This window comes from Lampetra planeri, chromosome 6 (genome assembly GCF_965212315.1).
Source record: "Lampetra planeri chromosome 6, kcLamPlan1.2.h2, whole genome shotgun sequence".
In the NCBI taxonomy this organism is placed as follows: Eukaryota; Metazoa; Chordata; class Hyperoartia; order Petromyzontiformes; family Petromyzontidae; genus Lampetra; species Lampetra planeri.
Genome location: NC_136112.1, coordinates 14,398,814 through 14,413,401, shown reverse-complemented (window position 1 = coordinate 14,413,401; position 14,588 = coordinate 14,398,814).

Sequence of the window (14,588 nt, the reverse complement as noted above, 5' to 3'; positions counted from 1 at the left end):
AGAGATACAGAGTTGGTGTCGTTCTGCTGTTCCTCCTCCGTTGAAGGAGCGCAGACTGCAGTGGTCTGCTGAGCGGTCCGCAGTTTAGGTTGTATGATAAAAGTTGGGCTGTGCTTGTTTTTGATTGTCCGTTCGCGAAAGCGATGTGCGCATCGGCCGAAAAGACGAAGAGAGTCCGAGGAAGCTCCCTTGAATAGTCTCAGCGGGCTTTCAACGGGGTGAAAAATGTAACCGGAGATTGGCAATTTTTTGTATTGTGTTTTTTTCATTGAGCAAGAGTCCATGGGATAGAGAAATGTTCTTCATTGCAAGGCCCGCGGGCCACTGGCGCCCCCTGGTGGCCTTTAGTGCGGCCCCTGACGCGCGGCCCTCAACAATACACAAAGGGTGAAAACACTCCCAGCATCATCATCGTGCTGCTGTCAAACCCCCAATGGGGGAAGAATTTCACCTATCTGTTAGAGTTTTTAACAGACAACGAGACAAGAAGTCACAGCTTCTCGAGACGCTGGCCTTTCTTTCAATCGTGCTGTGACGGTTTCACCTGAAGACGGAAGCTTGTGTTGCCTCCGAAACGTCGTGATTTTTATTTTACTTTTATTAATTTTAATAATATTTTTTACCTACGTGACTTTACCGAAAAAACCTAAGAGTATGAATCCTTGCAGTCATGAAAGCTTCAAATCTAGAATTAAACCCCCAATGGTTTCAAATGTGTGGCAGAACCTCACACTGATGATGTCTTATCAGCGAAAGTGGTCTCCCTCTGAAAATGAGTGAAGAACACTGCTGTAAATCGTCAAGTCATCGTAATAGCCCAGAGCCTACGGTGGAAATGACACCTTACTATGGCGGGGACGAGTCTATCCACATGACAACCACTGTCCTGTGGCGGCCCTCACACTGATGTCTTATCGGGAAAGTGGCCCCCCTTTAAAAATGAGTGAAGGACACGAGCGGAAAGGGAAGGATGATTGGCCTCACTGCCCTACTCACGTGGTAGGGGCAACGATCGGTAACGTGGTCTTTTTATGGGAGGGGAAGGAGAGGGAAGGGGGGGGGGTATACATAAACAGAACAGCAAAATGAAATCACGTACACACGCTGAGCGAACTTGCCTATAACAACTATAAGCTTAAAGCTATTTTTAAATCCTTTATATTAAGTTCACTTGCTTGCTTGCTTGTGCGCTTACGACCGTGCAAATCTTTCGGTCGTTTTTTAAACCCACTTCCCGTGATCCAATCGAGCTGACATTTTGCACACAGACTCGTTGTGCGTGACAATTTATTTTCGTGAAAAAGAAATTTCCATAACTTTACACTTTTTAGGATTTTTTTTAAATATTTAATTACCAATTGCTTAATGGTGGCAGGCAATCATCTGACCCATAGGTGGCAGCCATCTCAAGCCAGAGGATGAGAGGACTCTAGCCGCCACGCATATAAAGGATTTATACTGAAAAACTTTGTTTTTACGGGTTAATTTTTTATTTTACCTGGTAAGGCCCACTGAGCTGTAAAGCTCTTTTTCAGAAGCGACCTGGCCACCAATGAGAGCTCAACAAAGCGGCTTATCACGTGCAAATGTACAGCAGCCAAATACTCTGAACGCGTGTTTCTAAATGTGGAAGGAAAACCCGGAGGACCCGGAGAAAAATCCACCCGACCACGGGGAGGGAGAGACACGAGAACTCCAAATATACAGCAGGCGTCAGGGTCGGGATCGGGATCGAACCCACGACCTCCTGCATACCCGGCGAGGGAGTTAACATCACACCACCGAGGCGTCCCTTGCCTATCCATGGGATGGTGCGTTGGGAGTCTATCCCCTCTTCCCCGGGTCCCCAACTGTGTGCTCACTCACGCTGAGTTCAATAAGGACGGGGATCATTTTTTATAACACATATTGTCTTCTTGGTTCTTTCGATAAAGTCACGTAGAATGGAAATAGTAAAATAATAAAAATAAAACATAATAAAATAATTCTCACGACGTTTCGGCCACAACGCAAGCAGCCGTCCTCAGGTGAAGAACAGGTCTGTCGAGAAGACAAAGTCTGAATGACAACCCCAGGCTTGGAGCGTCTTTTTAAGCTGGGATGGAGGGGGGGAGAGCGTCTTGACAAAAGATTTTGCATATCTAGAGGAATTTAGCATATTTATGGGAAATGCTATTAATCCAAATTTAACACATATTGTGTTTACATAGTTTTTTGTCCTTCCCCGCACCTCCGATTAGCATGGTTTGCGACGTACGCTGCGAAAGAAGTTCAACATACATACATTGTAGACGTTTATTTGTTATATCGACACGTTTAGGATGCAGTGAACGAAAATGACATTTTTCATTCGTACAAACTTGCAATGGGAAACCCAGTGAACGTAACTTTGGAGTTTGAGCAGTGATAGTAAGCGTGTAGTAATGCGATTAGAGTTGACTCTTGCGATACTCGTAATGAATTGTGAGAATCGATGCTATCGTTCGTATCCAAGAACAATTACTGAAGTCACACGAGAATTGTCTAAATTATAAAATAAACAGACGAGCAAGAAGCGGTTGGAGTACTTTGAGAAAACGTAACTTAATATATATTTGCTTTGGTTACCAGGTTGTTTACACTAGAAAGCCTCGCTGAGGCTCAACTCTTTTTAACAAGGGTCCTGCAACATTAGAATCAGAATATTTATTTATACACTGGAGGAATCCGATGAGCTATAAAGCTCTTTCACACATATGTCCAGTGGGAGCGAATCACAACGTTACAATAGCAAACAATACAAAAACACGATTAGAGTGCAAAGTATATAGGAAAGGTAAACAAATGACTGAAAAAAAATATATAAATAAAACGGAACTATTTTTTATCGTACCAGGTCAAGCCCACCTCTTTCAGAAGCCGACCTGGCCACAAATGATAGCCCAATGAAGTGGCTCATGTGATAAATATATAGCAGCAAAATTAACTAAATCATCTTCCACATGTTTCTAAATGTGGAGGGACAAATCGGAGGACCCGGAGAAATAAACCCACGCGACCATGGGGAGAACATGCAAACTCCAAATATACAGGCATCAGCGGTTGGGATCGAACCTTCGGCCTCCTGCATACCAGCCAAGGAAGATAACATCACACCGCCCCTTAAATCAATAATAAACACAAGTTCAATCTTGCCAGTCAGGGGCAATGTTGCTGCAGATGCTTGCAATCCCAATTGAGTGATTTGCAGGAAATGTATCAGCATTGGGATGTTTGCCCAATGCCAGTTACATTGTATATTGTGTTTTTTTTAATCTGTGGGCGGAAACCGGAAAACCCCATGCAAAACGCGGGGGAGAACATACACACTCCATGCAGGAAAGGTGCCCGAGTAGGGAGTCGAACCCAGGAAACTTTTTTTGCCGTGACGGCCGCGAGACTTACCACTGCGCCAGGGCTCCCGCCCAACTAGTAATGAAGTCATACTCTAAGGTTTTTTCGGTAAAGTCACGTAGGTAAAAATAACTAATAAAAATAACAGAAATAATAATATTAATACAATTATAAATCACAAGTGATTAATAATAGAAATAAAAGAATAAAGAAAAAGTGATTTATTATTTTATTTCTATTATTATTTCTATTCTTTTTATTATTTATTTTTACCGACGTGACTTTACCGAAAAAACCTAAGAGTATGAATCCTTGCAGTCACGAAAGCTTCAAATCTAGAATTAGTAATGAAGTCATCATATCTGGGTGCCAGGTGGAGTATGTTTTCATACTGAAGCATTGACACTGATACGGCGTAATAGCGTTTTTTTTTGGTTAGATCGCGGAAATATAAATGTGTCATATTCTTGGTTCTTACGTGACTTTATCGAAAGAACCAAGAATATGAATCCCTGCAGTCACGAAAGCTTTAAATCAAAATATAAATGTGTCGTTAAACCCGCCACTACCCGATACGGAAAATTAGTAAGGTTTGTTTTATGTGACAAACTTTAGAAAGGTGTGTCACGTGTTGTTTACGTAACAAACCTCACTAATTGGCCGTGTCGGGTGGTGGCGGCTTTACCGACACACCCGAAACACCTCTATTATGGATAATATTGGTCGCGAAAGCCTACGTCGTGTTCAACTGACTGGCGAGGCGAATGGCACACGAGCTGAGAAGTCGACAAGGAAGCATGGAGAGATGCATGCTGGGAATTACATCGAGAAAGATGAACACATGGATCAGAGAACAAAATGCAACATCGCATTGCTCGAGGAAAATAATTACGCTTGGGCAGTATTAGTTCACGTTGCTAGAAGGGATGGTGACGGATGGTGGAAAGTGTTGACTTTGGCAGTCAATGGAGGGTTCGATCCTGACGCCTGCTGTATATTTTGAGTTCTTGTGTCGGTGGATTTTTCTCCGGGTCCTCCGGGTTTTCCTTCATTTAGAGTATCCGGTTGCGAAACATTACCACGTGATGAGCCACTTCGTTGGGCGATCATTTGTGGCCAAGTCGCTTCTGAAATATTAACCCAGTAAAACAAAGTTTTTCACTATAAATCCTTTATATGCGTGGCATCGGTTTTATTTTATTATTCACTTTTGTTTTTCTTGAGTAAGAGTTTCATTTTTATCACATTGGTATTTTACATTAAATATGAAATAATTTTTTTCCTAAAAAGTGGAAAATTTTTCAAATTTATTTTCACGAAAATAAATTGTCACGCACAACGAGTCTGTGTGCAAAATGTCAGCTCGATTGGATCACGGGAAGTGGGTTAAAAAACGATCGAAAGATTTGCACGGTCGTAAGCGCGCAAGCAAGCAAGCGAACTTAATATAAAGGATTTAAAAAGAGCTATATAGCTCAGTGGGCCCTACCTTATAAAATAAAAAATAGTTTAGTTTAATATATTCGAGTTATCCACACTGTGTTCGACCACCGCACTGCAGGGCACAACGCCCCTCTCTCTCTGCTTATACTTTATAATTCCATCCAATCGTCTCTCTTTTCCCAAGCTTGTACAATAAATAACCTCGGTCAATTCAAGACACGTGCTACACTCTTATCTATTTCATCTTTAATCGTGCTCGTTTGTTTGCTGGCCACTCGATGTTTCGGGCCTTTGATCCTGCGCTCAGCAACTGTGTACACAAACACAGGATGACCCACCGTGGAGATGGATTCGTGAGATCAGCTGATGTGCAGGAACCCGATGGATTGTTGTGTCAAAAGAAAGGCGATGACTCGAGGACATTGTCATCCAGCAGTGGATAACACAAAGCCGCTGATAATTCTTTGAACTTTATTCTCTTGGTGAGAACCCATTGGAGAACCCAGGGTCAACAAGGGACAATGCAGTGGCACACTGTGGGTGCACATGTCCTCATAACCACTCTGAATATAAAACATTCATTTTCTTTATCCACGTGTGTAAAAGGCACGCTGCAGGATCACCTCTGCCACTATTGCTATGAATGTTTTAATCAAGCTCCGTTATGTCTCAGGCTGTATGTACAGTGCCGAGAAAACGTTTGTGAACCCCAATGGTAATGATGTAATTCCATAGTTTTACCATGATAGCCTTCTTGAATCAAAAACCGGTCTTTTCTTAAATATCCAATATGGTTTATGTTAAATATTTCCATGTCTTTTGGAACAAAATGATGGATGAATTAAATAAACAATGAGTAATTAAATTTCAGGGTATTTGGGAAAATTGGTGGACCCCTGGTTTCATTCGCTCAAATAAAATAATTAGAATCAGGTGTTTACATAATTAGGTAGATCTTCAGGGGTGAGTTTGGGAGGCCACACCCTATATATAAAGATCAGAAACGTTGTGAGTGTGGTCTTCCCCATACAGGTGTACGGAAACAAGTTATGCCACGGTCAAAATAAATCTCTGAGGACCTCAGAAAAAAAGAGTTATTGATGCTCATAAGTCCGGAAAGGGTTACAAAATAATTTTGAAGGATTTGTGGCTCTACCAACCCACTGTCAGAAAAAAGTCTACAAATGGAGAAAGTTCAAGACCACGGTCACTCGACCAAGAGCGGTCGTCCTACCAACATCTCTCCAGGAACAAACTGGAAAATCATTAAGGAAGTCACAAAGAACCCCAGAGAAACATTCAGAGATCTACAGATCACTCTCTTCTTGGCTAATGTGTTTATGACTCAAGAATCAGAAAAAAATACTGAACACGAATGGTGTTCATGGGAGGATGGCAAGGAGAAACCCACTGCTCTCCAAAAAGAACATTGCTGTCTGTCTGAAGTTCGCCGAAGGCCACATAGATGATCCACAAGACTTGTGGAACAATGTTCTCTGGACGGACGAGTTACATGTAGAACTTTTTGGCCTCGATGAGAAACGTTATGTTTGGCGAAAAACCAAACACTGTTTTCGAACAGACAAACCTCATCCCCACCTTCAAGCATCGTGGTGGTGGTGGTGGTGGTGGGAATGAGGTTGTTTGGGGCTGCTTTGCTGCCTCAGGACCTGGATGACTTGCCATCATTGACACAACCATGAATTCTGCATTGCATCAGAACATTCGAAAGGAGAATGTCAGGCCATCCCTCCATGAGCTGGAGCTGAACCGAAAGTGGGTCTTGCAGCAAGACAATTGTCGTAAACATGCAAGCAGATCTCCAAAAGAATGGCTGCAGAAGAATAAAATCTGCATTTAACAATGGCCAAGTCAAAGTCTGGACCTAAACCCCATCGAAATGATGTGGCAGAACCTGAAGCGAGCTGTCCATGCAAGGCAACCATAAAATGTCACAGAGTTCAAGGAGTTCTGTCAGGAGGTATGGGCCAACATTCTTGTTCAGTGAATGGGCCAACATTCCTCAAATTCGATGTGAGAGAGACTGACCAACGGTTCCAAGAAACGCTTCGTTGCAGTTATTGCTGCTTAAGGGAGTGTCAACAGTTACTGGATCTAAAGATTCACATACTTTTTCACACGTGGTTCTTGAATGTAGAATCATTTGAGGATAAATAAATGTTAAAAGAGTATCATGTTTTTGCGGCATTTGTTTAACCAGGTTATCTTTGTCTATTATTAGGGACTTAGATTAAGATCTAATAACATTTAAGGTTTGAAATATGTAAAATATGTGAAAATCCTATGGGGTTCACACACTTTTTCTTGCTACTGTACGGTTTATTTACACGCGTACGTGACAGGATTTTGTTGACGCAATTTATTTTTTTGTTTATTTCTATACAAGCACCGTCCGTTTATTGTTTGTCCAGTTTTCAGTGAGTTCTGGCGTGGCTTTCGTGTCAATAATGTGTCGTTGTTCGTCTGCTCTGGCTCGTTTGTCACATTCCCACCGTGCGATGCCCCTGTAACTGCCACCACTGCCGACCGCCTTTGGGCTGTGGTCGTCTTCGTAACAGAGCTGCTTAGCTCAATGGGGGCCTCGCCAGCTGGCACGGAGTCCGAGTGAGTGGTACCGACGCGAACCGAGTTCGATTCCCGCTTGCGGCCAACACCGGTGACGATTATCTGAACCGTTACCTGTGCCTCCTCTAGGTCGACTCGGCCTCGAATGGTGCTGCGTGTAAACATCGCCACTGGGGAGACAAAGGCGGCCTGGGCGTGGTGTTGGCCACCCACCCCCTTCATAGGTGCTACTCGGTAACAGCACTTGCCCCAACAGCCTGTTAAGGCTATACGGGAGATCTTTGTCTTTGTGGTAACCACGGAGCTCCGGTGTCAACTTAAACCGCCTTAGGAGATTGAAGAGGAGAGAGAGAGACGTGCTAACATTCTCAACAAATAATGAACCCCACACACGCCAGGTGAACGCACGCACGCACACACACACGAACTCGTGAGTTGCACAGAAAGGTCTGCGCTGAATAATGTTGGCAGGTGTGAGTCTCGATGACTTCTCCGCAGTGTGTTTCTTCTTCCGCTGTTCAGATGCAAAGGCACAGCAGAAGTTCGATGCTGACTTGAAGCTTGCTGACCAATAATCACCCGAATGTGGCCGGTCTGGCCAGGCCTCAGAAGTCAAGCGACGCTCAGCCCCGGACGGATGGAACCCCCCCCCCCCCCCACGGTGCACTGGGACGCGTGGCTGTGGGCTGCTGTGGGCTCTGCGTTGTCAGCAGAGGACGAGAGTGATGCTAAATCCATTGCTGTGCTGCACGATGCTCCCACGTTTGTACTCCCCGCCAATCACCAACAGTCGTGACCGGTGTGGTGAAGTTTGGTCAAATAGCCCCCATGAGTTTCACATCGGTGGGGGGGGGAGGGTTCGCCTTAATTGGCAATGGGATTTGACAAATCGGGCTGAATGTATGCGTGCGCCTATTCAAGATCCCATTCGTGAAGTTGCGCGTCTTGAGCCCTGTGAAGGCAACCCTGTGCGTGGCTTCTCCTGTGTTGTACATACACCGGTGGCCCGCAGGTTAATTACGACGTTCAGCTTGTGCAGCATCTGAAACTCTTAATTCTAGTTATATTCTTAGGTTTTTTCGGTAAAGTCACGTAGGTAAAAAATTAAAATTAATAAAAGTAAAATAAAAATAAAATAATATAATAAAATATTTGTATTAATTTTAATTTGTTACCTACGTGACTTTACCGAAAAAACCTAAGAATATGAATCCTTGCAGTCACGAAAGCTTCAAACCTAAGAATATGAATCCTTGCAGTCACGAAAGCTTCAAATCTTGAAGCTTTCGTGACTGCAAGGATTCATACTCTTAGGTTTTTTCGGTAAAGTCACGTAGGTAAAAAATTCAAATTAAAATTAATAAAAGTAATAAAGTTATTACTTTTTATTACTTTTTATTTTATTTTTTTAAATTAAAATTAATACAAAATTAATAAAAGTAATAAAGTTATTACTTTTATTAATTTTAATTTTATTTTTCACCTACGTGACTTTACCGAAAAAACCTAAGAGTCTAAAAATTCTACCCAATTGCACACACGAACGCCGTACGAGCGTCTTGCCACACGTGAACCCACACTACCTTGCAGATCTCGTCATGGAGCGTAAGGCATCACTCGAGCCCCGGTCATCCTCGCTGCAGGTTTTGGCTGGCCATCGAACAAAGACGGTCGCCGCATCGTGCGCTTCTGCGGGCCGTCTGGAACGCTCTCTCTCTTCCGATATGTGGAAGCCACTGGGGAGCGATGCGCTTTTACATCTAGACTGAAAACTCGTTTCTTTAGAACTGCTTTTTGTATTTCATTTGCTGTCCTTCCCCCGCGCACCTCCGATTAGCATGGTTGGCTATGTACGGTTCGAAAGAAGTTCAACAAGCATACATCTGCCCAAGAACGCCACCACCTTGACTTGTGCAGCTCCCCCGACTCTCCAACATGGAGCTGCCACGGTGAGGTGTTGGATTCGGCCTAGGCCCTGTTGCAACTGATGATTGTCTACGGTGAGACCCCCCCCCCCCCCACGCGTCTCACCGCCTGTCTCCTCGACTCCAAGCCGCTTGTTCCTTCCCGTATTAAATCACCTCGAGAAGGGAATGCGTTGGCTCTGCTGCAGGTGTTCCTGCCAGCCAAAGCCTGACATTACATAACGAGTCTCGCCAGCGATAAAGAGAAATATCTCCCATACAGCAATAATAGGCTGCGGTAAATGCTGTTAGCGAGCACCTATTAATGTGCCGGCTGGCGGACACACGAGGGGATGGGTGACCAGCACCACGCCTGGCCGCCCATTATCTCCCCCGCTGCTGATGTTTACACACCGCATCAGGTACTCATTTCGGGCTGTGTCGACCAAGGAGAGAGCCCAGGATCGCTTTAGATATTCCTCGCCGATGTTGGCCGCGAGCTAGAATCGAACTCGGGTCACCGGCTTGGTCGCGTCACCGCCACCGCTCACCTACCCTCCCAGCAACAAGCGTCACCCCTTTTGACCTTGTGTAATGCGGGCGTAAACGACCTTCCGGATGTGACGTCACGGGGGGGAGGAGTTACGTCACGTGGGAGAAGGGTTCGGGTCTTAAGGGGAGAAACCGGAAGAGGAAAGGAGGTTGTTGGAGACTGGACTAGGGTGAGGCCACGCAGGGCGAAGGCTGGGAGAAGTGGCGAGATCGCCACACACACTCGGAGAGCGGATTGGCACCGTCGGCCAGCGGTGACCAACCCAGGGAGCAGCGGCGAGGCTGCAGCGAGAGCAGCCAGCGAGGCTGCACGAAGAGGCAGCAGTGGGACTGTTCAGAGAGGGAGAGCAGTGGTGGAGCTGCAGCGAGGGCAGCCGGAGAGGCTGCGCGAGGAGATCAGCAGCGAGGCTGCTAGAGGCTACGGGAGCGACACGAGGAGATCAGCAGCGAGGCTGCTAGAGGCCACGGGAGCGACAGCAGCGTCGGCGCCGAGCGGAGGGTCTCAGAGGGAGAGAGCCGTGTGGGAAAAGTAGACGAACCCGAATAAAGGACACCAAGCCAGATACCGTGGTCGAGTCTTTTATTACACTGGTGTTGGAAGTGTACCGGCATGTCGAAGCAACTAAGAAAAAAGAATATTCCGACGCCATCATCTGCTTCTTCGTCCGACGACGACGACCTTCCTCCAACGATGGATTCAGCTGCGGTGGTGGAGGAGAGCCCTGCTGAAGCGAGTGCGGGAACGGGAGTTGAAGATGTCGCCGCGTTGGCGGGCCCGTCAGCACCAACGGACGCGGATTTCCGATGGGAACAGATGGCGGAGCAGCTTGAGACTCTCAAGAACGTACTGGCGCAGTTATGTCACCTCGTCACGCCGAGGACGGCGATGAGGAGAGCTGAGGGTGGTCCACAGGCCGCCGCCTTGCCTTCGCTGTCGACGCCATCAGCCACGCGGCACGAAGCCGCCATCTTGCGCGCTCCGCGGCGGGAAGCCGCCATCTTGACCACGCCGCGGTTCAACGCCATTTTGAACCTACCGCCGGATGAACCATCGCTTGAGGACGGCGCGCTAAGGAGTCGCAGTCGGCATCTTACTACGGTCAAAGAATTCTCCATCGGGGGCGATTGGAGCGCTTTCGCCTGCAGATTTTTGGCGGCGGTACGTTCTGCTAGGTGGACCGACGCTGAGGCTTTGGAAGTGTTGCCGACTCTTCTTGATGACAAGTCGGTCAGATTCTTTCGTTCCATAACGGCCGAAAAGAAGAAAACATTACGTGGAGTTTTTGACGAAATGGCGGACGCTTACGAGCCACCTGATGATGCTCATCGCCGATTTGCTCAACGACAGCGAGCGCCCGAGGAATCGCCGGTGGCATATAGGGGTGCGGTGCTGGAGTTGGCTATGGCCGCATATCTGGAGACGAAGCCTGACCTGCTCGAGCCTCTCATCTTAGGTAAGATGCTCGAGCTGTCTCGGGATCTGGGGATTCCCATGCCTGTGTGTGGCCACGAGAAGCTGACTTCTCGGGCGGCAGCAAAATGTCTAGATGCACAGTTTAACCTCCGCCGGTGGAAGCAAGTCGCGGCGTGGACGGGGGGGCCCATCGTCGAGGGAGGCGCCTTGGGTTGGGACCCTAAGAAGGCGGTCTACGTGCCGGATGGGGGGGGCCCTCAGGAGCTGACGGCCGCCTCTGGTCCATGGTCGGGCCGCGGTGGGCCGGCCCCGCGCGCTGCACCACCGGTACGGGCCCGGCGGGACGCTGGGCCTGCGCTACGGCGCAACGACGTTGACTGCTTCCGCTGCAGGCGTAAGGGCCACTACGCCAGGGACTGCTGGGCCTGCGTCCCGGGTCCGCCCCAGCAGGAGGCCTCGTCAACGGACGCGCCAAAGAAGGAACCGCCAAGACAGACAGACCGGCCGTGACACCGCAGGTGACGAGGGGCCCTGCTCGGGGGGTGCCTGCCAGGACTGCGGGAACTCCGAGCCCTGCAGCCCTTCCGACCCCGCTGCAAGCACAATCGCGGGACACCTCCGGGGCTGAGCCTTCGGGGACACGGGACGTTGGTGGGCCTCCAACAGCGACAGGAGGATTGCGGCCTGTCACTCTTAAAACCCCATCACGTTCCCGCTCTGCGGGAGGGCCGCCGACCGTCCGGGACGGGCCGGCGACCCGCACACGTTCTAAATCTCTTATGTTTCGTTGATTGTTATGTTGTGTTGTTGTTCTTACTGTTATAATTATTGCATGCTTCGTGTCCTTTAGTGTGTCAGGGTCGGTTTCGCCCGCATTACTGTTCGGAGTTTTGTTCAGCCGAGGTCGGCTGGGTTTTCTGTACGGGGTAGGGTGGTGTAATGCGGGCGTAAACGACCTTCCGGATGTGACGTCACGGGGGGGAGGAGTTACGTCACGTGGGAGAAGGGTTCGGGTCTTAAGGGGAGAAACCGGAAGAGGAAAGGAGGTTGTTGGAGACTGGACTAGGGTGAGGCCACGCAGGGCGAAGGCTGGGAGAAGTGGCGAGATCGCCACACACACTCGGAGAGCGGATTGGCACCGTCGGCCAGCGGTGACCAACCCAGGGAGCAGCGGCGAGGCTGCAGCGAGAGCAGCCAGCGAGGCTGCACGAAGAGGCAGCAGTGGGACTGTTCAGAGAGGGAGAGCAGTGGTGGAGCTGCAGCGAGGGCAGCCGGAGAGGCTGCGCGAGGAGATCAGCAGCGAGGCTGCTAGAGGCTACGGGAGCGACACGAGGAGATCAGCAGCGAGGCTGCTAGAGGCCACGGGAGCGACAGCAGCGTCGGCGCCGAGCGGAGGGTCTCAGAGGGAGAGAGCCGTGTGGGAAAAGTAGACGAACCCGAATAAAGGACACCAAGCCAGATACCGTGGTCGAGTCTTTTATTACACTTGTGTGCGACCCGGCCACGTTTAGCCATCAACATTGAGCACGAAGAGATCGATAAGAGATCGATAAGAGGTCACTTTCTCGTGAGCAGGAGTACACGTTGTGTGCAATGGGCTCTCATCACCCCCTGCGGTCACTCCCCGTGTAGGGCACCGGCATTTAACCCGCCCCCCCCACCCACCCCGATGTAATAGAAACCCAAACTGTCTAAAATAATCGATATCTTTATAATTTTTTTCATTGAAAAACAATACTTGTTAAGAAGGGTTTAAGGTTTGTCTGTTAAGAGATATACAACCACATCAGCAGTTTTTTCTTGCTGTGGTCGTCCCACCTGATGACGATTTGTTTGTGTTGCGATCGAAACGTCGTGTTCTATTATTTTTTCTACCCACGTGACTTTACCGAAAGAACCAAAGAGCATGGATTCCTGCAGTCACGAAAGCTTCAAATCAGATACACGGTCGTACACTACACTATACACTACACTATACGCTATACAGTACACTATACACTACACTATACTATACACTACACTATATACTACACTACACTATACACTACACTACTATACACTACACTATACACTACACAACTACACTACACTGTACATAACACTATACACTGTCTTTCCGACAGACCTGTTCTTCACCTGAGGACGGCTGCTTGCGTTGTGGCCAAAACGTCGTGAGATATTAAAAATGTTTTATATTTTTATTATTTTATTCTTTCCCTTCTACGTGACTTTACCGAAAGAACCAAGAATATGAATTCCTGCAGTCACGAAAGTTTTAATTCGAAATTTAAACACATTCCTGCGGAGGGAGCTGGTAGGAACATTGGGTTGCTCGGTCAATGGCCAGGGTCAACGGCGGCGTGGTGTATTCCGCAAATATGGCCGACTGTGAGGGCGGGCACAAGCCAGCGTGAGTAGGTTAAACGTTGAGTTTTATAAGGGCACCACGGGGTGACCAGCCCCTCCCCACCCAGCCCCACCCCTCCCACCCCCCCACCCAGCTCCACCCTCCCCACCCAGCCCTCTCCACCCAGCCCCACCTCTCCCATTTTTTGATGCACGACGGACGGACACAATAATCCCCTGTGGGCTGGTGGAACCAGGTGGTTCCTACCAGTACCAGAACCAAGTCTGTCTCTCTGGCCTCTCTGTGTCTGTGCTACGAAGAAGGGCCATTATTCGAACTTTCATCTGCTGTATACTTATCCTTTTTAAGTCCCACAGTGTTATCGCTGAACGTGTTGAGTTGTTTTGTTGTTTGGGTGTGCTCCATTGCCATTCCTCCCACCTCTATCCAGCAAATACGCCGGGACCGTGCGGGTGTTTGCGTGTGAGGAGGTGTCACTTGGCACGAATTCCTCAAAATTCACAATCACATTTCGCCTCGTGTGTCTCTCTCACACGCAAAGACACAGATCCCCCCCCCCCGTGTAGCCTTCGCAGACTGTAGGGGCAAGTGCTGTTAGCGAGTAGGACCTATGAAGGCTGGCACGATGCACGAGGGGGTGGGTGGCCAACACCACCCCGGCCGCCTTTGTCTCCCTAATGGCAATTTTTTCTTTCATTTTTACACCGAACCAGGTACTCATTTGAGGCTGAGTCGACCTAGAGGGAGGCCCAGGTCCGGGTCAGACAATCTTCGATCTCGGGGTCGCCGGGTTCGTAGCGCAGCGCTAACCACTACGCTACCGCTGCCCGCTCTCTCTCACTCCTCCCTCCACGAGGGCTTTAATAGAAACCAGGCCCTTTTACAGTCACTCTGGCACAAGCTGCCTCGTGACACCAATACACACCTCCTCCCACGCACATCTACCCCC